The 23,008-nt window shown below is 39.6% G+C and overlaps 18 non-coding genes across 18 annotated transcripts; 9 read left to right on the top strand and 9 right to left on the bottom strand.

Moving 5' to 3' along the window:
- Positions 1 to 1,833: 1,833 nt before the first annotated feature.
- On the bottom strand, positions 1,834 to 1,952 carry LOC137410298 (5S ribosomal RNA). The gene has a single exon (XR_010981107.1). It is a non-coding gene; the product is annotated as a 5S ribosomal RNA (ribosomal RNA).
- Positions 1,953 to 2,086: 134 nt separating this feature from the next.
- LOC137410217 (5S ribosomal RNA) lies at positions 2,087 to 2,205 on the top strand. Its single transcript, XR_010981029.1, has one exon. It is a non-coding gene; the product is annotated as a 5S ribosomal RNA (ribosomal RNA).
- Positions 2,206 to 4,304: 2,099 nt separating this feature from the next.
- On the bottom strand, positions 4,305 to 4,423 carry LOC137410297 (5S ribosomal RNA). Its single transcript, XR_010981106.1, has one exon. It is a non-coding gene; the product is annotated as a 5S ribosomal RNA (ribosomal RNA).
- Positions 4,424 to 4,557: 134 nt separating this feature from the next.
- LOC137410216 (5S ribosomal RNA) lies at positions 4,558 to 4,676 on the top strand. The gene has a single exon (XR_010981028.1). It is a non-coding gene; the product is annotated as a 5S ribosomal RNA (ribosomal RNA).
- Positions 4,677 to 6,844: 2,168 nt separating this feature from the next.
- On the bottom strand, positions 6,845 to 6,963 carry LOC137410296 (5S ribosomal RNA). The gene has a single exon (XR_010981105.1). It is a non-coding gene; the product is annotated as a 5S ribosomal RNA (ribosomal RNA).
- Positions 6,964 to 7,097: 134 nt separating this feature from the next.
- LOC137410215 (5S ribosomal RNA) lies at positions 7,098 to 7,216 on the top strand. The gene has a single exon (XR_010981027.1). It is a non-coding gene; the product is annotated as a 5S ribosomal RNA (ribosomal RNA).
- A 2,164-nt stretch (positions 7,217 to 9,380) lies between these two features.
- Positions 9,381 to 9,499, bottom strand: LOC137410295 (5S ribosomal RNA). Its single transcript, XR_010981104.1, has one exon. It is a non-coding gene; the product is annotated as a 5S ribosomal RNA (ribosomal RNA).
- A 134-nt stretch (positions 9,500 to 9,633) lies between these two features.
- On the top strand, positions 9,634 to 9,752 carry LOC137410213 (5S ribosomal RNA). Its single transcript, XR_010981025.1, has one exon. It is a non-coding gene; the product is annotated as a 5S ribosomal RNA (ribosomal RNA).
- Positions 9,753 to 11,858: 2,106 nt separating this feature from the next.
- LOC137410293 (5S ribosomal RNA) lies at positions 11,859 to 11,977 on the bottom strand. Its single transcript, XR_010981102.1, has one exon. It is a non-coding gene; the product is annotated as a 5S ribosomal RNA (ribosomal RNA).
- A 134-nt stretch (positions 11,978 to 12,111) lies between these two features.
- Positions 12,112 to 12,230, top strand: LOC137410212 (5S ribosomal RNA). Its single transcript, XR_010981024.1, has one exon. It is a non-coding gene; the product is annotated as a 5S ribosomal RNA (ribosomal RNA).
- Positions 12,231 to 14,330: 2,100 nt separating this feature from the next.
- LOC137410292 (5S ribosomal RNA) lies at positions 14,331 to 14,449 on the bottom strand. The gene has a single exon (XR_010981101.1). It is a non-coding gene; the product is annotated as a 5S ribosomal RNA (ribosomal RNA).
- Positions 14,450 to 14,583: 134 nt separating this feature from the next.
- Positions 14,584 to 14,702, top strand: LOC137410211 (5S ribosomal RNA). The gene has a single exon (XR_010981023.1). It is a non-coding gene; the product is annotated as a 5S ribosomal RNA (ribosomal RNA).
- A 2,106-nt stretch (positions 14,703 to 16,808) lies between these two features.
- Positions 16,809 to 16,927, bottom strand: LOC137410291 (5S ribosomal RNA). Its single transcript, XR_010981100.1, has one exon. It is a non-coding gene; the product is annotated as a 5S ribosomal RNA (ribosomal RNA).
- A 134-nt stretch (positions 16,928 to 17,061) lies between these two features.
- Positions 17,062 to 17,180, top strand: LOC137410210 (5S ribosomal RNA). The gene has a single exon (XR_010981022.1). It is a non-coding gene; the product is annotated as a 5S ribosomal RNA (ribosomal RNA).
- A 2,113-nt stretch (positions 17,181 to 19,293) lies between these two features.
- Positions 19,294 to 19,412, bottom strand: LOC137410290 (5S ribosomal RNA). The gene has a single exon (XR_010981099.1). It is a non-coding gene; the product is annotated as a 5S ribosomal RNA (ribosomal RNA).
- Positions 19,413 to 19,546: 134 nt separating this feature from the next.
- LOC137410209 (5S ribosomal RNA) lies at positions 19,547 to 19,665 on the top strand. The gene has a single exon (XR_010981021.1). It is a non-coding gene; the product is annotated as a 5S ribosomal RNA (ribosomal RNA).
- A 2,169-nt stretch (positions 19,666 to 21,834) lies between these two features.
- On the bottom strand, positions 21,835 to 21,953 carry LOC137410289 (5S ribosomal RNA). The gene has a single exon (XR_010981098.1). It is a non-coding gene; the product is annotated as a 5S ribosomal RNA (ribosomal RNA).
- A 134-nt stretch (positions 21,954 to 22,087) lies between these two features.
- Positions 22,088 to 22,206, top strand: LOC137410368 (5S ribosomal RNA). Its single transcript, XR_010981172.1, has one exon. It is a non-coding gene; the product is annotated as a 5S ribosomal RNA (ribosomal RNA).
- Positions 22,207 to 23,008: the final 802 nt, after the last annotated feature.

The following is a 23,008-nucleotide window of genomic DNA, read 5'->3' as shown; positions in this document are numbered from 1 at the left end:
CTTTTAATTCGCTCTATCTTTTGATATAAAATAAAAAATCATTTCCATTTAAAAGTCTTTTAATTCGCTCTATCTTTTGATATAAAATAAAAAATCATTTCCATTCAAAGGTTTTAGCCGAAACTGGATAATATGAATATTATTAGTACTTGATGCTATCCGGCTAGCTTCAATCTCCTCATCTTCACCAGCCATGCGCCGCTGCTACCCGTGCATTTTAAAGAGGATATAATTTCGATTCGTTTTCATTTTGCGCGGCGTAATAGCTCAAGAAACTCGCGTTAAGATTTTCTTTTAATTGCGCAACTCGTATGTCGGCGTTACGAGTTTACCTAAAAGCTAAAATAAATAACTAAACGAAACTCGACTCGGCCTTTCGCCGCAAAATACGCATTCTCGTAATGTAAACTCGAGCGATCGTCTTCGATCGTGATGAAACAAAACCGTACTCGCGGATGCGTAAAAGTCTAAAAGGTAAATTGTGTCAAAAAGTTTCGAAACGATTTACAAACCGGAACGTGGAATCTACGTTACGACGGCAACTAAGTTCGGTGATGAGCGCGGGCCAGCGCGTAGCTAAGGTTGCTCCATCAGTTTTTATCTTTGCGGAACTATCTCTAGCGAAAAGCCTACTTTCGCGTAAGGTCATTTCCACGCAATTATAATTATTTAAAAGGAAAATATTTACCGTAGTTTTCAAAATGCTGACGAAATAATCTAAAGCGCGTGAAGCGGCGGTAACGAGCCTGCAACCTTCGTACGAATCGGCGAGATCTTGAGCGCTATGCGTTTAGCCAATGAGTGAACGAGTCGAATATTATCGAGCGCGAACAACCACGCCATCGAAGTATGAGAGTACACACGACTCCTAATTTGCACAATATCAACGATTCGTTTGAGCCGGGAATATTCGTTACGCAATGGCAAAGTTTTAAGCTATACGTTCGAAGTAACTCGATAGCTTTTCATAGCTAATGAGCGAGCTGGACGAATAACCGGCAGCGCGATTGACCGCTCTTTCAAATATTGAGAGAGCGAACGAATCCTAATTTACATGGTACGCATGAATGTTTCGTTGCAGCGCGATTAACCGCTCTTTCAGATGTTGAGAGAGCAAACGAATACTAATTTACACGTGTATATAGTAGACGTACTACGATTGTTTCGTTAGGAGTTGAAGCTACTCGCGCGGCGGTCGAACGCGAGCGTACTCGTTTGGAGGCTATTACACCATTTCTAAAGCATCGCTTTATTTGGTTCGACGTGAACATCTTTTTAACACACCTGTTCGCGTAAGTAAAAGCTTTCTATGTAGGGCTGTTTTCTTTCGAACTCGTAGATGAGAAGAACAAGCCAAAGAACGGCGCTTTCTACTCACCTGTCTTTACACGCGTAGACATTAGATAGCCGGTAAACTAATAAGATCTACGATAGCGCGTCACTTTATGTCGAGAAAAAGTAACAAACTTCCTTTAAAAGAGATTTCTTCGGATTAAAAGTGAGAATATGTTATTTTTATGTTGAGATCGGACGCTGCAACAGTTTTCGTTATACACGAGTAGAGTACATCCTTCGACTACAAAAAGTGTCGCGCTTTAATTGATCACGCTTGCCAGAAGGGTTTTGACGCGGAAATGCAGCAGCAAAGTTATATATACTGTTACACACTACACGTACGTAGTACATAGTACATAGTACATAGTACATAGTATATATATATAACGCATACGTAGTACATGTTCATGTACATGAACATGTACATGTACATGTACATGTAGATGAAGATAGCGCGAAGATCGCGATGAAGATAGCAAGATGTAAAAATAAATAAAAAGTCTACAGCACCCGGTATTCCCAGGCGGTCACCCATCCAAGTACTAACCGGGCTCGACGTTGCTTAGCTTCAGTGATCGGACGAGAACTGGCGTTTTCAACGTGATATGGCCGTAGACACTGATGCGCTCTTCGAGACACGCTATTAACGCAGAGTTATAATAATGCTCACCAAGCCGTGACTATATTGTCCAATGGGCGTTCGCTGATTATTGCCACGTTTCTCATTAGCGTCTGTTGAAGCTTACTAAATGTCTACGGCCATATCACGTTGAAAACGCCAGTTCTCGTCCGATCACTGAAGCTAAGCAACGTCGAGCCCGGTTAGTACTTGGATGGGTGACCGCCTGGGAATACCGGGTGCTGTAGACCTTTAGTTTTTATCAAAATTATACTAATTTAGAATTTTCAAGCTTCTTTAATTCACTCTATCTCTTGATATAGAATAAAAAATCATTTCCGCTTGAAAGTCTTTTAATTCGCTCTATCTCTTGATGTAAAATAAAAAATCATTTCCGCTTGAAAGTCTTTTAATTCGCTCTATCTCTTGATGTAAAATAAAAAATCATTTCCATTTAAAAGTCTTTTAATTCGCTCTATCTCTTGATTTAAAACAAAAAATCATTTCCATTTAAAAGTCTTTTAATTCGCTCTATCTTTTGATATAAAATAAAAAATCATTTCCATTTAAAAGTCTTTTAATTCGCTCTATCTTTTGATATAAAATAAAAAATCATTTCCATTCAAAGGTTTTAGCCGAAACTGGATAATATGATTATTATTAGTACTTGATGCTATCCGGCTAGCTTCAATCTCCTCATCTTCACCAGCCATGCGCCGCTGCTACCCGTGTATTTTAAAGAGGATATAATTTCGATTCGTTTTCATTTTGCGCGGCGTAATAGCTCAAGAAACTCGCGTTAAGATTTCCTTTTAATTGCGCAACTCGTATGTCGGCGTTACGAGTTTACCTAAAAGCTAAAATAAATAACTAAACGAAACTCGACTCGGCCTTTCGCCGCAAAATACGCATTCTCGTAATGTAAACTCGAGCGATCGTCTTCGATCGTGATGAAACAAAACCGTACTCGCGGATGCGTAAAAGTCTAAAAGGTAAATTGTGTCAAAAAGTTTCGAAACGATTTACAAACCGGAACGTGGAATCTACGTTACGACGGCAACTAAGTTCGGTGATGAGCGCGGGCCAGCGCGTAGCTAAGGTTGCTCCATCAGTTTTTATCTTTGCGGAACTATCTCTAGCGAAAAGCCTACTTTCGCGTAAGGTCATTTCCACGCAATTATAATTATTTAAAAGGAAAATATTTACCGTAGTTTTCAAAATGCTGACGAAATAATCTAAAGCGCGTGAAGCGGCGGTAACGAGCCTGCAACCTTCGTACGAATCGGCGAGATCTTGAACGCTATGCGTTTAGCCAATGAGTGAACGAGTCGAATATTATCGAGCGCGAACAACCACGCCATCGAAGTATGAGAGTACACACGACTCCTAATTTGCACAATATCAACGATTCGTTTGAGCCGGGAATATTCGTTACGCAATGGCAAAGTTTTAAGCTATACGTTCGAAGTAACTCGATAGCTTTTCATAGCTAATGAGCGAGCTGGACGAATAACCGGCAGCGCGATTGACCGCTCTTTCAAATATTGAGAGAGCGAACGAATCCTAATTTACATGGTACGCATGAATGTTTCGTTGCAGCGCGATTAACCGCTCTTTCAGATGTTGAGAGAGCAAACGAATCCTAATTTACACGTGTATATAGTAGACGTACTACGATTGTTTCGTTAGGAGTTGAAGCTACTCGCGCGGCGGTCGAACGCGAGCGTACTCGTTTGGAGGCTATTACACCATTTCTAAAGCATCGCTTTATTTGGTTCGACGTGAACATCTTTTTAACACACCTGTTCGCGTAAGTAAAAGCTTTCTATGTAGGGCTGTTTTCTTTTGAACTCGTAGATGAGAAGAACAAGCCAAAGAACGGCGCTTTCTACTCACCTGTCTTTACACGCGTAGACATTAGATAGCCGGTAAACTAATAAGATCTACGATAGCGCGTCACTTTATGTCGAGAAAAAGTAACAAACTTCCTTTAAAAGAGATTTCTTCGGATTAAAAGTGAGAATATGTTATTTTTATGTTGAGATCGGACGCTGCAACAGTTTTCGTTATACACGAGTAGAGTACATCCTTCGACTACAAAAAGTGTCGCGCTTTAATTGATCACGCTTGCCAGAAGGGTTTTGACGCGGAAATGCAGCAGCAAAGTTATATATACTGTTACACACTACACGTACGTAGTACATAGTACATAGTACATAGTATATGTATATATATATAACGCATACGTAGTACATGTTCATGTACATGAACATGTACATGTACATGTACATGTAGATGAAGATAGCGCGAAGATCGCGATGAAGATAGCAAGATGTAAAAATAAATAAAAAGTCTACAGCACCCGGTATTCCCAGGCGGTCACCCATCCAAGTACTAACCGGGCTCGACGTTGCTTAGCTTCAGTGATCGGACGAGAACTGGCGTTTTCAACGTGATATGGCCGTAGACACTGATGCGCTCTTCGAGACACGCTATTAACGCAGAGTTATAATAATGCTCACCAAGCCGTGACTATATTGTCCAATGGGCGTTCGCTGATTATTGCCACGTTTCTCATTAGCGTCTGTTGAAGCTTACTAAATGTCTACGGCCATATCACGTTGAAAACGCCAGTTCTCGTCCGATCACTGAAGCTAAGCAACGTCGAGCCCGGTTAGTACTTGGATGGGTGACCGCCTGGGAATACCGGGTGCTGTAGACCTTTAGTTTTTATCAAAATTATACTAATTTAGAATTTTCAAGCTTCTTTAATTCACTCTATCTCTTGATATAGAATAAAAAATCATTTCCGCTTGAAAGTCTTTTAATTCGCTCTATCTCTTGATGTAAAATAAAAAATCATTTCCGCTTGAAAGTCTTTTAATTCGCTCTATCTCTTGATGTAAAATAAAAAATCATTTCCATTTAAAAGTCTTTTAATTCGCTCTATCTCTTGATTTAAAACAAAAAATCATTTCCATTTAAAAGTCTTTTAATTCGCTCTATCTTTTGATATAAAATAAAAAATCATTTCCATTTAAAAGTCTTTTAATTCGCTCTATCTTTTGATATAAAATAAAAAATCATTTCCATTTAAAAGTCTTTTAATTCGCTCTATCTTTTGATATAAAATAAAAAATCATTTCCATTCAAAGGTTTTAGCCGAAACTGGATAATATGAATATTATTAGTACTTGATGCTATCCGGCTAGCTTCAATCTCCTCATCTTCACCAGCCATGCGCCGCTGCTACCCGTGCATTTTAAAGAGGATATAATTTCGATTCGTTTTCATTTTGCGCGGCGTAATAGCTCAAGAAACTCGCGTTAAGATTTTCTTTTAATTGCGCAACTCGTATGTCGGCGTTACGAGTTTACCTAAAAGCTAAAATAAATAACTAAACGAAACTCGACTCGGCCTTTCGCCGCAAAATACGCATTCTCGTAATGTAAACTCGAGCGATCGTCTTCGATCGTGATGAAACAAAACCGTACTCGCGGATGCGTAAAAGTCTAAAAGGTAAATTGTGTCAAAAAGTTTCTAAACGATTTACAAACCGGAACGTGGAATCTACGTTACGACGGCAACTAAGTTCGGTGATGAGCGCGGGCCAGCGCGTAGCTAAGGTTGCTCCATCAGTTTTTATCTTTGCGGAATTATCTCTAGCGAAAAGCCTACTTTCGCGTAAGGTCATTTCCACGCGATTATAATTATTTAAAAGGAAAATATTTACCGTAGTTTTCAAAATGCTGACGAAATAATCTAAAGCGCGTGAAGCGGCGGTAACGAGCCTGCAACCTTCGTACGAATCGGCGAGATCTTGAACGCTATGCGTTTAGCCAATGAGTGAACGAGTCGAATATTATCGAGCGCGAACAACCACGCCGTCGAAGTATGAGAGTACACACGACTCCTAATTTGCACAATATCAACGATTCGTTTGAGCCGGGAATATTCGTTACGCAATGGCAAAGTTTTAAGCTATGCGTTCGAAGTAACTCGATAGCTTTTCATAGCTAATGAGCGAGCTGGACGAATAACCGGCAGCGCGATTGACCGCTCTTTCAAATATTGAGAGAGCGAACGAATCCTAGTTTACATGGTACGCATGAATGTTTCGTTGCAGCGCGATTAACCGCTCTTTCAGATGTTAAGAGAGCAAACGAATCCTAATTTACACGTGTATATAGTAGACGTACTACGATTGTTTCGTTAGGAGTTGAAGCTACTCGCGCGGCGGTCGAACGCGAGCGTACTCGTTTGGAGGCTATTACACCATTTCTAAAGCATCGCTTTATTTGGTTCGACGTGAACATCTTTTTAACACACCTGTTCGCGTAAGTAAAAGCTTTCTATGTAGGGCTGTTTTCTTTCGAACTCGTAGATGAGAAGAACAAGCCAAAGAACGGCGCTTTCTACTCACCTGTCTTTACACGCGTAGACATTAGATAGCCGGTAAACTAATAAGATCTACGATAGCGCGTCACTTTATGTCGAGAAAAAGTAACAAACTTCCTTTAAAAGAGATTTCTTCGGATTAAAAGTGAGAATATGTTATTTTTATGTTGAGATCGGACGCTGCAACAGTTTTCGTTATACACGAGTAGAGTACATCCTTCGACTACAAAAAGTGTCGCGCTTTAATTGATCACGCTTGCCAGAAGGGTTTTGACGCGGAAATGCAGCAGCAAAGTTATATATACTGTTACACACTACACGTACGTAGTACATAGTACATAGTACATAGTACATAGTATATGTATATATATATAACGCATACGTAGTACATGTTCATGTACATGAACATGTACATGTACATGTACATGTACATGTAGATGAAGATAGCGCGAAGATCGCGATGAAGATAGCAAGATGTAAAAATAAATAAAAAGTCTACAGCACCCGGTATTCCCAGGCGGTCACCCATCCAAGTACTAACCGGGCTCGACGTTGCTTAGCTTCAGTGATCGGACGAGAACTGGCGTTTTCAACGTGATATGGCCGTAGACACTGATGCGCTCTTCGAGACACGCTATTAACGCAGAGTTATAATAATGCTCACCAAGCCGTGACTATATTGTCCAATGGGCGTTCGCTGATTATTGCCACGTTTCTCATTAGCGTCTGTTGAAGCTTACTAAATGTCTACGGCCATATCACGTTGAAAACGCCAGTTCTCGTCCGATCACTGAAGCTAAGCAACGTCGAGCCCGGTTAGTACTTGGATGGGTGACCGCCTGGGAATACCGGGTGCTGTAGACCTTTAGTTTTTATCAAAATTATACTAATTTAGAATTTTCAAGCTTCTTTAATTCACTCTATCTCTTGATATAGAATAAAAAATCATTTCCGCTTGAAAGTCTTTTAATTCGCTCTATCTCTTGATGTAAAATAAAAAATCATTTCCGCTTGAAAGTCTTTTAATTCGCTCTATCTCTTGATGTAAAATAAAAAATCATTTCCATTTAAAAGTCTTTTAATTCGCTCTATCTCTTGATTTAAAACAAAAAATCATTTCCATTTAAAAGTCTTTTAATTCGCTCTATCTTTTGATATAAAATAAAAAATCATTTCCATTTAAAAGTCTTTTAATTCGCTCTATCTTTTGATATAAAATAAAAAATCATTTCCATTTAAAAGTCTTTTAATTCGCTCTATCTTTTGATATAAAATAAAAAATCATTTCCATTCAAAGGTTTTAGCCGAAACTGGATAATATGAATATTATTAGTACTTGATGCTATCCGGCTAGCTTCAATCTCCTCATCTTCACCAGCCATGCGCCGCTGCTACCCGTGCATTTTAAAGAGGATATAATTTCGATTCGTTTTCATTTTGCGCGGCGTAATAGCTCAAGAAACTCGCGTTAAGATTTTCTTTTAATTGCGCAACTCGTATGTCGGCGTTACGAGTTTACCTAAAAGCTAAAATAAATAACTAAACGAAACTCGACTCGGCCTTTCGCCGCAAAATACGCATTCTCGTAATGTAAACTCGAGCGATCGTCTTCGATCGTGATGAAACAAAACCGTACTCGCGGATGCGTAAAAGTCTAAAAGGTAAATTGTGTCAAAAAGTTTCGAAACGATTTACAAACCGGAACGTGGAATCTACGTTACGACGGCAACTAAGTTCGGTGATGAGCGCGGGCCAGCGCGTAGCTAAGGTTGCTCCATCAGTTTTTATCTTTGCGGAACTATCTCTAGCGAAAAGCCTACTTTCGCGTAAGGTCATTTCCACGCAATTATAATTATTTAAAAGGAAAATATTTACCGTAGTTTTCAAAATGCTGACGAAATAATCTAAAGCGCGTGAAGCGGCGGTAACGAGCCTGCAACCTTCGTACGAATCGGCGAGATCTTGAACGCTATGCGTTTAGCCAATGAGTGAACGAGTCGAATATTATCGAGCGCGAACAACCACGCCATCGAAGTATGAGAGTACACACGACTCCTAATTTGCACAATATCAACGATTCGTTTGAGCCGGGAATATTCGTTACGCAATGGCAAAGTTTTAAGCTATACGTTCGAAGTAACTCGATAGCTTTTCATAGCTAATGAGCGAGCTGGACGAATAACCGGCAGCGCGATTGACCGCTCTTTCAAATATTGAGAGAGCGAACGAATCCTAGTTTACATGGTACGCATGAATGTTTCGTTGCAGCGCGATTAACCGCTCTTTCAGATGTTAAGAGAGCAAACGAATCCTAATTTACACGTGTATATAGTAGACGTACTACGATTGTTTCGTTAGGAGTTGAAGCTACTCGCGCGGCGGTCGAACGCGAGCGTACTCGTTTGGAGGCTATTACACCATTTCTAAAGCATCGCTTTATTTGGTTCGACGTGAACATCTTTTTAACACACCTGTTCGCGTAAGTAAAAGCTTTCTATGTAGGGCTGTTTTCTTTCGAACTCGTAGATGAGAAGAACAAGCCAAAGAACGGCGCTTTCTACTCACCTGTCTTTACACGCGTAGACATTAGATAGCCGGTAAACTAATAAGATCTACGATAGCGCGTCACTTTATGTCGAGAAAAAGTAACAAACTTCCTTTAAAAGAGATTTCTTCGGATTAAAAGTGAGAATATGTTATTTTTATGTTGAGATCGGACGCTGCAACAGTTTTCGTTATACACGAGTAGAGTACATCCTTCGACTACAAAAAGTGTCGCGCTTTAATTGATCACGCTTGCCAGAAGGGTTTTGACGCGGAAATGCAGCAGCAAAGTTATATATACTGTTACACACTACACGTACGTAGTACATAGTACATAGTACATAGTACATAGTATATGTATATATATATATAACGCATACGTAGTACATGTTCATGTACATGAACATGTACATGTACATGTACATGTAGATGAAGATAGCGCGAAGATCGCGATGAAGATAGCAAGATGTAAAAATAAATAAAAAGTCTACAGCACCCGGTATTCCCAGGCGGTCACCCATCCAAGTACTAACCGGGCTCGACGTTGCTTAGCTTCAGTGATCGGACGAGAACTGGCGTTTTCAACGTGATATGGCCGTAGACACTGATGCGCTCTTCGAGACACGCTATTAACGCAGAGTTATAATAATGCTCACCAAGCCGTGACTATATTGTCCAATGGGCGTTCGCTGATTATTGCCACGTTTCTCATTAGCGTCTGTTGAAGCTTACTAAATGTCTACGGCCATATCACGTTGAAAACGCCAGTTCTCGTCCGATCACTGAAGCTAAGCAACGTCGAGCCCGGTTAGTACTTGGATGGGTGACCGCCTGGGAATACCGGGTGCTGTAGACCTTTAGTTTTTATCAAAATTATACTAATTTAGAATTTTCAAGCTTCTTTAATTCACTCTATCTCTTGATATAGAATAAAAAATCATTTCCGCTTGAAAGTCTTTTAATTCGCTCTATCTCTTGATGTAAAATAAAAAATCATTTCCATTTAAAAGTCTTTTAATTCGCTCTATCTCTTGATTTAAAACAAAAAATCATTTCCATTTAAAAGTCTTTTAATTCGCTCTATCTTTTGATATAAAATAAAAAATCATTTCCATTTAAAAGTCTTTTAATTCGCTCTATCTTTTGATATAAAATAAAAAATCATTTCCATTTAAAAGTCTTTTAATTCGCTCTATCTTTTGATATAAAATAAAAAATCATTTCCATTCAAAGGTTTTAGCCGAAACTGGATAATATGAATATTATTAGTACTTGATGCTATCCGGCTAGCTTCAATCTCCTCATCTTCACCAGCCATGCGCCGCTGCTACCCGTGCATTTTAAAGAGGATATAATTTCGATTCGTTTTCATTTTGCGCGGCGTAATAGCTCAAGAAACTCGCGTTAAGATTTTCTTTTAATTGCGCAACTCGTATGTCGGCGTTACGAGTTTACCTAAAAGCTAAAATAAATAACTAAACGAAACTCGACTCGGCCTTTCGCCGCAAAATACGCATTCTCGTAATGTAAACTCGAGCGATCGTCTTCGATCGTGATGAAACAAAACCGTACTCGCGGATGCGTAAAAGTCTAAAAGGTAAATTGTGTCAAAAAGTTTCGAAACGATTTACAAACCGGAACGTGGAATCTACGTTACGACGGCAACTAAGTTCGGTGATGAGCGCGGGCCAGCGCGTAGCTAAGGTTGCTCCATCAGTTTTTATCTTTGCGGAACTATCTCTAGCGAAAAGCCTACTTTCGCGTAAGGTCATTTCCACGCAATTATAATTATTTAAAAGGAAAATATTTACCGTAGTTTTCAAAATGCTGACGAAATAATCTAAAGCGCGTGAAGCGGCGGTAACGAGCCTGCAACCTTCGTACGAATCGGCGAGATCTTGAACGCTATGCGTTTAGCCAATGAGTGAACGAGTCGAATATTATCGAGCGCGAACAACCACGCCATCGAAGTATGAGAGTACACACGACTCCTAATTTGCACAATATCAACGATTCGTTTGAGCCGGGAATATTCGTTACGCAATGGCAAAGTTTTAAGCTATACGTTCGAAGTAACTCGATAGCTTTTCATAGCTAATGAGCGAGCTGGACGAATAACCGGCAGCGCGATTGACCGCTCTTTCAAATATTGAGAGAGCGAACGAATCCTAATTTACATGGTACGCATGAATGTTTCGTTGCAGCGCGATTAACCGCTCTTTCAGATGTTGAGAGAGCAAACGAATCCTAATTTACACGTGTATATAGTAGACGTACTACGATTGTTTCGTTAGGAGTTGAAGCTACTCGCGCGGCGGTCGAACGCGAGCGTACTCGTTTGGAGGCTATTACACCATTTCTAAAGCATCGCTTTATTTGGTTCGACGTGAACATCTTTTTAACACACCTGTTCGCGTAAGTAAAAGCTTTCTATGTAGGGCTGTTTTCTTTCGAACTCGTAGATGAGAAGAACAAGCCAAAGAACGGCGCTTTCTACTCACCTGTCTTTACACGCGTAGACATTAGATAGCCGGTAAACTAATAAGATCTACGATAGCGCGTCACTTTATGTCGAGAAAAAGTAACAAACTTCCTTTAAAAGAGATTTCTTCGGATTAAAAGTGAGAATATGTTATTTTTATGTTGAGATCGGACGCTGCAACAGTTTTCGTTATACACGAGTAGAGTACATCCTTCGACTACAAAAAGTGTCGCGCTTTAATTGATCACGCTTGCCAGAAGGGTTTTGACGCGGAAATGCAGCAGCAAAGTTATATATACTGTTACACACTACACGTACGTAGTACATAGTACATAGTACATAGTACATAGTATATGTATATATATATAACGCATACGTAGTACATGTTCATGTACATGAACATGTACATGTACATGTACATGTAGATGAAGATAGCGCGAAGATCGCGATGAAGATAGCAAGATGTAAAAATAAATAAAAAGTCTACAGCACCCGGTATTCCCAGGCGGTCACCCATCCAAGTACTAACCGGGCTCGACGTTGCTTAGCTTCAGTGATCGGACGAGAACTGGCGTTTTCAACGTGATATGGCCGTAGACACTGATGCGCTCTTCGAGACACGCTATTAACGCAGAGTTATAATAATGCTCACCAAGCCGTGACTATATTGTCCAATGGGCGTTCGCTGATTATTGCCACGTTTCTCATTAGCGTCTGTTGAAGCTTACTAAATGTCTACGGCCATATCACGTTGAAAACGCCAGTTCTCGTCCGATCACTGAAGCTAAGCAACGTCGAGCCCGGTTAGTACTTGGATGGGTGACCGCCTGGGAATACCGGGTGCTGTAGACCTTTAGTTTTTATCAAAATTATACTAATTTAGAATTTTCAAGCTTCTTTAATTCACTCTATCTCTTGATATAGAATAAAAAATCATTTCCGCTTGAAAGTCTTTTAATTCGCTCTATCTCTTGATGTAAAATAAAAAATCATTTCCGCTTGAAAGTCTTTTAATTCGCTCTATCTCTTGATGTAAAATAAAAAATCATTTCCATTTAAAAGTCTTTTAATTCGCTCTATCTCTTGATTTAAAACAAAAAATCATTTCCATTTAAAAGTCTTTTAATTCGCTCTATCTTTTGATATAAAATAAAAAATCATTTCCATTTAAAAGTCTTTTAATTCGCTCTATCTTTTGATATAAAATAAAAAATCATTTCCATTCAAAGGTTTTAGCCGAAACTGGATAATATGAATATTATTAGTACTTGATGCTATCCGGCTAGCTTCAATCTCCTCATCTTCACCAGCCATGCGCCGCTGCTACCCGTGCATTTTAAAGAGGATATAATTTCGATTCGTTTTCATTTTGCGCGGCGTAATAGCTCAAGAAACTCGCGTTAAGATTTTCTTTTAATTGCGCAACTCGTATGTCGGCGTTACGAGTTTACCTAAAAGCTAAAATAAATAACTAAACGAAACTCGACTCGGCCTTTCGCCGCAAAATACGCATTCTCGTAATGTAAACTCGAGCGATCGTCTTCGATCGTGATGAAACAAAACCGTACTCGCGGATGCGTAAAAGTCTAAAAGGTAAATTGTGTCAAAAAGTTTCGAAACGATTTACAAACCGGAACGTGGAATCTACGTTACGACGGCAACTAAGTTCGGTGATGAGCGCGGGCCAGCGCGTAGCTAAGGTTGCTCCATCAGTTTTTATCTTTGCGGAACTATCTCTAGCGAAAAGCCTACTTTCGCGTAAGGTCATTTCCACGCAATTATAATTATTTAAAAGGAAAATATTTACCGTAGTTTTCAAAATGCTGACGAAATAATCTAAAGCGCGTGAAGCGGCGGTAACGAGCCTGCAACCTTCGTACGAATCGGCGAGATCTTGAGCGCTATGCGTTTAGCCAATGAGTGAACGAGTCGAATATTATCGAGCGCGAACAACCACGCCATCGAAGTATGAGAGTACACACGACTCCTAATTTGCACAATATCAACGATTCGTTTGAGCCGGGAATATTCGTTACGCAATGGCAAAGTTTTAAGCTATACGTTCGAAGTAACTCGATAGCTTTTCATAGCTAATGAGCGAGCTGGACGAATAACCGGCAGCGCGATTGACCGCTCTTTCAAATATTGAGAGAGCGAACGAATCCTAATTTACATGGTACGCATGAATGTTTCGTTGCAGCGCGATTAACCGCTCTTTCAGATGTTGAGAGAGCAAACGAATCCTAATTTACACGTGTATATAGTAGACGTACTACGATTGTTTCGTTAGGAGTTGAAGCTACTCGCGCGGCGGTCGAACGCGAGCGTACTCGTTTGGAGGCTATTACACCATTTCTAAAGCATCGCTTTATTTGGTTCGACGTGAACATCTTTTTAACACACCTGTTCGCGTAAGTAAAAGCTTTCTATGTAGGGCTGTTTTCTTTCGAACTCGTAGATGAGAAGAACAAGCCAAAGAACGGCGCTTTCTACTCACCTGTCTTTACACGCGTAGACATTAGATAGCCGGTAAACTAATAAGATCTACGATAGCGCGTCACTTTATGTCGAGAAAAAGTAACAAACTTCCTTTAAAAGAGATTTCTTCGGATTAAAAGTGAGAATATGTTATTTTTATGTTGAGATCGGACGCTGCAACAGTTTTCGTTATACACGAGTAGAGTACATCCTTCGACTACAAAAAGTGTCGCGCTTTAATTGATCACGCTTGCCAGAAGGGTTTTGACGCGGAAATGCAGCAGCAAAGTTATATATACTGTTACACACTACACGTACGTAGTACATAGTACATAGTACATAGTACATAGTATATGTATATATATATAACGCATACGTAGTACATGTTCATGTACATGAACATGTACATGTACATGTAGATGAAGATAGCGCGAAGATCGCGATGAAGATAGCAAGATGTAAAAATAAATAAAAAGTCTACAGCACCCGGTATTCCCAGGCGGTCACCCATCCAAGTACTAACCGGGCTCGACGTTGCTTAGCTTCAGTGATCGGACGAGAACTGGCGTTTTCAACGTGATATGGCCGTAGACACTGATGCGCTCTTCGAGACACGCTATTAACGCAGAGTTATAATAATGCTCACCAAGCCGTGACTATATTGTCCAATGGGCGTTCGCTGATTATTGCCACGTTTCTCATTAGCGTCTGTTGAAGCTTACTAAATGTCTACGGCCATATCACGTTGAAAACGCCAGTTCTCGTCCGATCACTGAAGCTAAGCAACGTCGAGCCCGGTTAGTACTTGGATGGGTGACCGCCTGGGAATACCGGGTGCTGTAGACCTTTAGTTTTTATCAAAATTATACTAATTTAGAATTTTCAAGCTTCTTTAATTCACTCTATCTCTTGATATAGAATAAAAAATCATTTCCGCTTGAAAGTCTTTTAATTCGCTCTATCTCTTGATGTAAAATAAAAAATCATTTCCATTTAAAAGTCTTTTAATTCGCTCTATCTCTTGATTTAAAACAAAAAATCATTTCCATTTAAAAGTCTTTTAATTCGCTCTATCTTTTGATATAAAATAAAAAATCATTTCCATTTAAAAGTCTTTTAATTCGCTCTATCTTTTGATATAAAATAAAAAATCATTTCCATTTAAAAGTCTTTTAATTCGCTCTATCTTTTGATATAAAATAAAAAATCATTTCCATTCAAAGGTTTTAGCCGAAACTGGATAATATGAATATTATTAGTACTTGATGCTATCCGGCTAGCTTCAATCTCCTCATCTTCACCAGCCATGCGCCGCTGCTACCCGTGCATTTTAAAGAGGATATAATTTCGATTCGTTTTCATTTTGCGCGGCGTAATAGCTCAAGAAACTCGCGTTAAGATTTTCTTTTAATTGCGCAACTCGTATGTCGGCGTTACGAGTTTACCTAAAAGCTAAAATAAATAACTAAACGAAACTCGACTCGGCCTTTCGCCGCAAAATACGCATTCTCGTAATGTAAACTCGAGCGATCGTCTTCGATCGTGATGAAACAAAACCGTACTCGCGGATGCGTAAAAGTCTAAAAGGTAAATTGTGTCAAAAAGTTTCGAAACGATTTACAAACCGGAACGTGGAATCTACGTTACGACGGCAACTAAGTTCGGTGATGAGCGCGGGCCAGCGCGTAGCTAAGGTTGCTCCATCAGTTTTTATCTTTGCGGAACTATCTCTAGCGAAAAGCCTACTTTCGCGTAAGGTCATTTCCACGCAATTATAATTATTTAAAAGGAAAATATTTACCGTAGTTTTCAAAATGCTGACGAAATAATCTAAAGCGCGTGAAGCGGCGGTAACAAGCCTGCAACCTTCGTACGAATCGGCGAGATCTTGAACGCTATGCGTTTAGCCAATGAGTGAACGAGTCGAATATTATCGAGCGCGAACAACCACGCCATCGAAGTATGAGAGTACACACGACTCCTAATTTGCACAATATCAACGATTCGTTTGAGCCGGGAATATTCGTTACGCAATGGCAAAGTTTTAAGCTATACGTTCGAAGTAACTCGATAGCTTTTCATAGCTAATGAGCGAGCTGGACGAATAACCGGCAGCGCGATTGACCGCTCTTTCAAATATTGAGAGAGCGAACGAATCCTAATTTACATGGTACGCATGAATGTTTCGTTGCAGCGCGATTAACCGCTCTTTCAGATGTTGAGAGAGCAAACGAATCCTAATTTACACGTGTATATAGTAGACGTACTACGATTGTTTCGTTAGGAGTTGAAGCTACTCGCGCGGCGGTCGAACGCGAGCGTACTCGTTTGGAGGCTATTACACCATTTCTAAAGCATCGCTTTATTTGGTTCGACGTGAACATCTTTTTAACACACCTGTTCGCGTAAGTAAAAGCTTTCTATGTAGGGCTGTTTTCTTTCGAACTCGTAGATGAGAAGAACAAGCCAAAGAACGGCGCTTTCTACTCACCTGTCTTTACACGCGTAGACATTAGATAGCCGGTAAACTAATAAGATCTACGATAGCGCGTCACTTTATGTCGAGAAAAAGTAACAAACTTCCTTTAAAAGAGATTTCTTCGGATTAAAAGTGAGAATATGTTATTTTTATGTTGAGATCGGACGCTGCAACAGTTTTCGTTATACACGAGTAGAGTACATCCTTCGACTACAAAAAGTGTCGCGCTTTAATTGATCACGCTTGCCAGAAGGGTTTTGACGCGGAAATGCAGCAGCAAAGTTATATATACTGTTACACACTACACGTACGTAGTACATAGTACATAGTACATAGTACATAGTATATGTATATATATATAACGCATACGTAGTACATGTTCATGTACATGAACATGTACATGTACATGTACATGTAGATGAAGATAGCGCGAAGATCGCGATGAAGATAGCAAGATGTAAAAATAAATAAAAAGTCTACAGCACCCGGTATTCCCAGGCGGTCACCCATCCAAGTACTAACCGGGCTCGACGTTGCTTAGCTTCAGTGATCGGACGAGAACTGGCGTTTTCAACGTGATATGGCCGTAGACACTGATGCGCTCTTCGAGACACGCTATTAACGCAGAGTTATAATAATGCTCACCAAGCCGTGACTATATTGTCCAATGGGCGTTCGCTGATTATTGCCACGTTTCTCATTAGCGTCTGTTGAAGCTTACTAAATGTCTACGGCCATATCACGTTGAAAACGCCAGTTCTCGTCCGATCACTGAAGCTAAGCAACGTCGAGCCCGGTTAGTACTTGGATGGGTGACCGCCTGGGAATACCGGGTGCTGTAGACCTTTAGTTTTTATCAAAATTATACTAATTTAGAATTTTCAAGCTTCTTTAATTCACTCTATCTCTTGATATAGAATAAAAAATCATTTCCGCTTGAAAGTCTTTTAATTCGCTCTATCTCTTGATGTAAAATAAAAAATCATTTCCGCTTGAAAGTCTTTTAATTCGCTCTATCTCTTGATGTAAAATAAAAAATCATTTCCATTTAAAAGTCTTTTAATTCGCTCTATCTCTTGATTTAAAACAAAAAATCATTTCCATTTAAAAGTCTTTTAATTCGCTCTATCTTTTGATATAAAATAAAAAATCATTTCCATTTAAAAGTCTTTTAATTCGCTCTATCTTTTGATATAAAATAAAAAATCATTTCCATTCAAAGGTTTTAGCCGAAACTGGATAATATGATTATTATTAGTACTTGATGCTATCCGGCTAGCTTCAATCTCCTCATCTTCACCAGCCATGCGCCGCTGCTACCCGTGCATTTTAAAGAGGATATAATTTCGATTCGTTTTCATTTTGCGCGGCGTAATAGCTCAAGAAACTCGCGTTAAGATTTCCTTTTAATTGCGCAACTCGTATGTCGGCGTTACGAGTTTACCTAAAAGCTAAAATAAATAACTAAACGAAACTCGACTCGGCCTTTCGCCGCAAAATACGCATTCTCGTAATGTAAACTCGAGCGATCGTCTTCGATCGTGATGAAACAAAACCGTACTCGCGGATGCGTAAAAGTCTAAAAGGTAAATTGTGTCAAAAAGTTTCGAAACGAATTACAAACCGGAACGTGGAATCTACGTTACGACGGCAACTAAGTTCGGTGATGAGCGCGGGCCAGCGCGTAGCTAAGGTTGCTCCATCAGTTTTTATCTTTGCGGAATTATCTCTAGCGAAAAGCCTACTTTCGCGTAAGGTCATTTCCACGCGATTATAATTATTTAAAAGGAAAATATTTACCGTAGTTTTCAAAATGCTGACGAAATAATCTAAAGCGCGTGAAGCGGCGGTAACGAGCCTGCAACCTTCGTACGAATCGGCGAGATCTTGAACGCTATGCGTTTAGCCAATGAGTGAACGAGTCGAATATTATCGAGCGCGAACAACCACGCCGTCGAAGTATGAGAGTACACACGACTCCTAATTTGCACAATATCAACGATTCGTTTGAGCCGGGAATATTCGTTACGCAATGGCAAAGTTTTAAGCTATGCGTTCGAAGTAACTCGATAGCTTTTCATAGCTAATGAGCGAGCTGGACGAATAACCGGCAGCGCGATTGACCGCTCTTTCAAATATTGAGAGAGCGAACGAATCCTAGTTTACATGGTACGCATGAATGTTTCGTTGCAGCGCGATTAACCGCTCTTTCAGATGTTAAGAGAGCAAACGAATCCTAATTTACACGTGTATATAGTAGACGTACTACGATTGTTTCGTTAGGAGTTGAAGCTACTCGCGCGGCGGTCGAACGCGAGCGTACTCGTTTGGAGGCTATTACACCATTTCTAAAGCATCGCTTTATTTGGTTCGACGTGAACATCTTTTTAACACACCTGTTCGCGTAAGTAAAAGCTTTCTATGTAGGGCTGTTTTCTTTCGAACTCGTAGATGAGAAGAACAAGCCAAAGAACGGCGCTTTCTACTCACCTGTCTTTACACGCGTAGACATTAGATAGCCGGTAAACTAATAAGATCTACGATAGCGCGTCACTTTATGTCGAGAAAAAGTAACAAACTTCCTTTAAAAGAGATTTCTTCGGATTAAAAGTGAGAATATGTTATTTTTATGTTGAGATCGGACGCTGCAACAGTTTTCGTTATACACGAGTAGAGTACATCCTTCGACTACAAAAAGTGTCGCGCTTTAATTGATCACGCTTGCCAGAAGGGTTTTGACGCGGAAATGCAGCAGCAAAGTTATATATACTGTTACACACTACACGTACGTAGTACATAGTACATAGTACATAGTACATAGTACATAGTATATGTATATATATATAACGCATACGTAGTACATGTTCATGTACATGAACATGTACATGTACATGTACATGTAGATGAAGATAGCGCGAAGATCGCGATGAAGATAGCAAGATGTAAAAATAAATAAAAAGTCTACAGCACCCGGTATTCCCAGGCGGTCACCCATCCAAGTACTAACCGGGCTCGACGTTGCTTAGCTTCAGTGATCGGACGAGAACTGGCGTTTTCAACGTGATATGGCCGTAGACACTGATGCGCTCTTCGAGACACGCTATTAACGCAGAGTTATAATAATGCTCACCAAGCCGTGACTATATTGTCCAATGGGCGTTCGCTGATTATTGCCACGTTTCTCATTAGCGTCTGTTGAAGCTTACTAAATGTCTACGGCCATATCACGTTGAAAACGCCAGTTCTCGTCCGATCACTGAAGCTAAGCAACGTCGAGCCCGGTTAGTACTTGGATGGGTGACCGCCTGGGAATACCGGGTGCTGTAGACCTTTAGTTTTTATCAAAATTATACTAATTTAGAATTTTCAAGCTTCTTTAATTCACTCTATCTCTTGATATAGAATAAAAAATCATTTCCGCTTGAAAGTCTTTTAATTCGCTCTATCTCTTGATGTAAAATAAAAAATCATTTCCGCTTGAAAGTCTTTTAATTCGCTCTATCTCTTGATGTAAAATAAAAAATCATTTCCATTTAAAAGTCTTTTAATTCGCTCTATCTCTTGATTTAAAACAAAAAATCATTTCCATTTAAAAGTCTTTTAATTCGCTCTATCTTTTGATATAAAATAAAAAATCATTTCCATTTAAAAGTCTTTTAATTCGCTCTATCTTTTGATATAAAATAAAAAATCATTTCCATTTAAAAGTCTTTTAATTCGCTCTATCTTTTGATATAAAATAAAAAATCATTTCCATTCAAAGGTTTTAGCCGAAACTGGATAATATGAATATTATTAGTACTTGATGCTATCCGGCTAGCTTCAATCTCCTCATCTTCACCAGCCATGCGCCGCTGCTACCCGTGCATTTTAAAGAGGATATAATTTCGATTCGTTTTCATTTTGCGCGGCGTAATAGCTCAAGAAACTCGCGTTAAGATTTTCTTTTAATTGCGCAACTCGTATGTCGGCGTTACGAGTTTACCTAAAAGCTAAAATAAATAACTAAACGAAACTCGACTCGGCCTTTCGCCGCAAAATACGCATTCTCGTAATGTAAACTCGAGCGATCGTCTTCGATCGTGATGAAACAAAACCGTACTCGCGGATGCGTAAAAGTCTAAAAGGTAAATTGTGTCAAAAAGTTTCGAAACGATTTACAAACCGGAACGTGGAATCTACGTTACGACGGCAACTAAGTTCGGTGATGAGCGCGGGCCAGCGCGTAGCTAAGGTTGCTCCATCAGTTTTTATCTTTGCGGAACTATCTCTAGCGAAAAGCCTACTTTCGCGTAAGGTCATTTCCACGCGATTATAATTATTTAAAAGGAAAATATTTACCGTAGTTTTCAAAATGCTGACGAAATAATCTAAAGCGCGTGAAGCGGCGGTAACGAGCCTGCAACCTTCGTACGAATCGGCGAGATCTTGAGCGCTATGCGTTTAGCCAATGAGTGAACGAGTCGAATATTATCGAGCGCGAACAACCACGCCATCGAAGTATGAGAGTACACACGACTCCTAATTTGCACAATATCAACGATTCGTTTGAGCCGGGAATATTCGTTACGCAATGGCAAAGTTTTAAGCTATACGTTCGAAGTAACTCGATAGCTTTTCATAGCTAATGAGCGAGCTGGACGAATAACCGGCAGCGCGATTGACCGCTCTTTCAAATATTGAGAGAGCGAACGAATCCTAATTTACATGGTACGCATGAATGTTTCGTTGCAGCGCGATTAACCGCTCTTTCAGATGTTGAGAGAGCAAACGAATCCTAATTTACACGTGTATATAGTAGACGTACTACGATTGTTTCGTTAGGAGTTGAAGCTACTCGCGCGGCGGTCGAACGCGAGCGTACTCGTTTGGAGGCTATTACACCATTTCTAAAGCATCGCTTTATTTGGTTCGACGTGAACATCTTTTTAACACACCTGTTCGCGTAAGTAAAAGCTTTCTATGTAGGGCTGTTTTCTTTCGAACTCGTAGATGAGAAGAACAAGCCAAAGAACGGCGCTTTCTACTCACCTGTCTTTACACGCGTAGACATTAGATAGCCGGTAAACTAATAAGATCTACGATAGCGCGTCACTTTATGTCGAGAAAAAGTAACAAACTTCCTTTAAAAGAGATTTCTTCGGATTAAAAGTGAGAATATGTTATTTTTATGTTGAGATCGGACGCTGCAACAGTTTTCGTTATACACGAGTAGAGTACATCCTTCGACTACAAAAAGTGTCGCGCTTTAATTGATCACGCTTGCCAGAAGGGTTTTGACGCGGAAATGCAGCAGCAAAGTTATATATACTGTTACACACTACACGTACGTAGTACATAGTACATAGTACATAGTACATAGTACATAGTATATGTATATATATATAACGCATACGTAGTACATGTTCATGTACATGAACATGTACATGTACATGTACATGTAGATGAAGATAGCGCGAAGATCGCGATGAAGATAGCAAGATGTAAAAATAAATAAAAAGTCTACAGCACCCGGTATTCCCAGGCGGTCACCCATCCAAGTACTAACCGGGCTCGACGTTGCTTAGCTTCAGTGATCGGACGAGAACTGGCGTTTTCAACGTGATATGGCCGTAGACACTGATGCGCTCTTCGAGACACGCTATTAACGCAGAGTTATAATAATGCTCACCAAGCCGTGACTATATTGTCCAATGGGCGTTCGCTGATTATTGCCACGTTTCTCATTAGCGTCTGTTGAAGCTTACTAAATGTCTACGGCCATATCACGTTGAAAACGCCAGTTCTCGTCCGATCACTGAAGCTAAGCAACGTCGAGCCCGGTTAGTACTTGGATGGGTGACCGCCTGGGAATACCGGGTGCTGTAGACCTTTAGTTTTTATCAAAATTATACTAATTTAGAATTTTCAAGCTTCTTTAATTCACTCTATCTCTTGATATAGAATAAAAAATCATTTCCGCTTGAAAGTCTTTTAATTCGCTCTATCTCTTGATGTAAAATAAAAAATCATTTCCGCTTGAAAGTCTTTTAATTCGCTCTATCTCTTGATGTAAAATAAAAAATCATTTCCATTTAAAAGTCTTTTAATTCGCTCTATCTCTTGATTTAAAACAAAAAATCATTTCCATTTAAAAGTCTTTTAATTCGCTCTATCTTTTGATATAAAATAAAAAATCATTTCCATTTAAAAGTCTTTTAATTCGCTCTATCTTTTGATATAAAATAAAAAATCATTTCCATTTAAAAGTCTTTTAATTCGCTCTATCTTTTGATATAAAATAAAAAATCATTTCCATTCAAAGGTTTTAGCCGAAACTGGATAATATGAATATTATTAGTACTTGATGCTATCCGGCTAGCTTCAATCTCCTCATCTTCACCAGCCATGCGCCGCTGCTACCCGTGCATTTTAAAGAGGATATAATTTCGATTCGTTTTCATTTTGCGCGGCGTAATAGCTCAAGAAACTCGCGTTAAGATTTCCTTTTAATTGCGCAACTCGTATGTCGGCGTTACGAGTTTACCTAAAAGCTAAAATAAATAACTAAACGAAACTCGACTCGGCCTTTCGCCGCAAAATACGCATTCTCGTAATGTAAACTCGAGCGATCGTCTTCGATCGTGATGAAACAAAACCGTACTCGCGGATGCGTAAAAGTCTAAAAGGTAAA

This window comes from Watersipora subatra, unplaced genomic scaffold (assembly GCF_963576615.1).
Source record: "Watersipora subatra unplaced genomic scaffold, tzWatSuba1.1 SCAFFOLD_128, whole genome shotgun sequence".
Classification (NCBI taxonomy): domain Eukaryota; kingdom Metazoa; phylum Bryozoa; class Gymnolaemata; order Cheilostomatida; family Watersiporidae; genus Watersipora; species Watersipora subatra.
The sequence above is the reverse complement of the archived record's forward strand: the minus strand, read 5'-3'. Positions and strand labels throughout refer to the sequence as shown.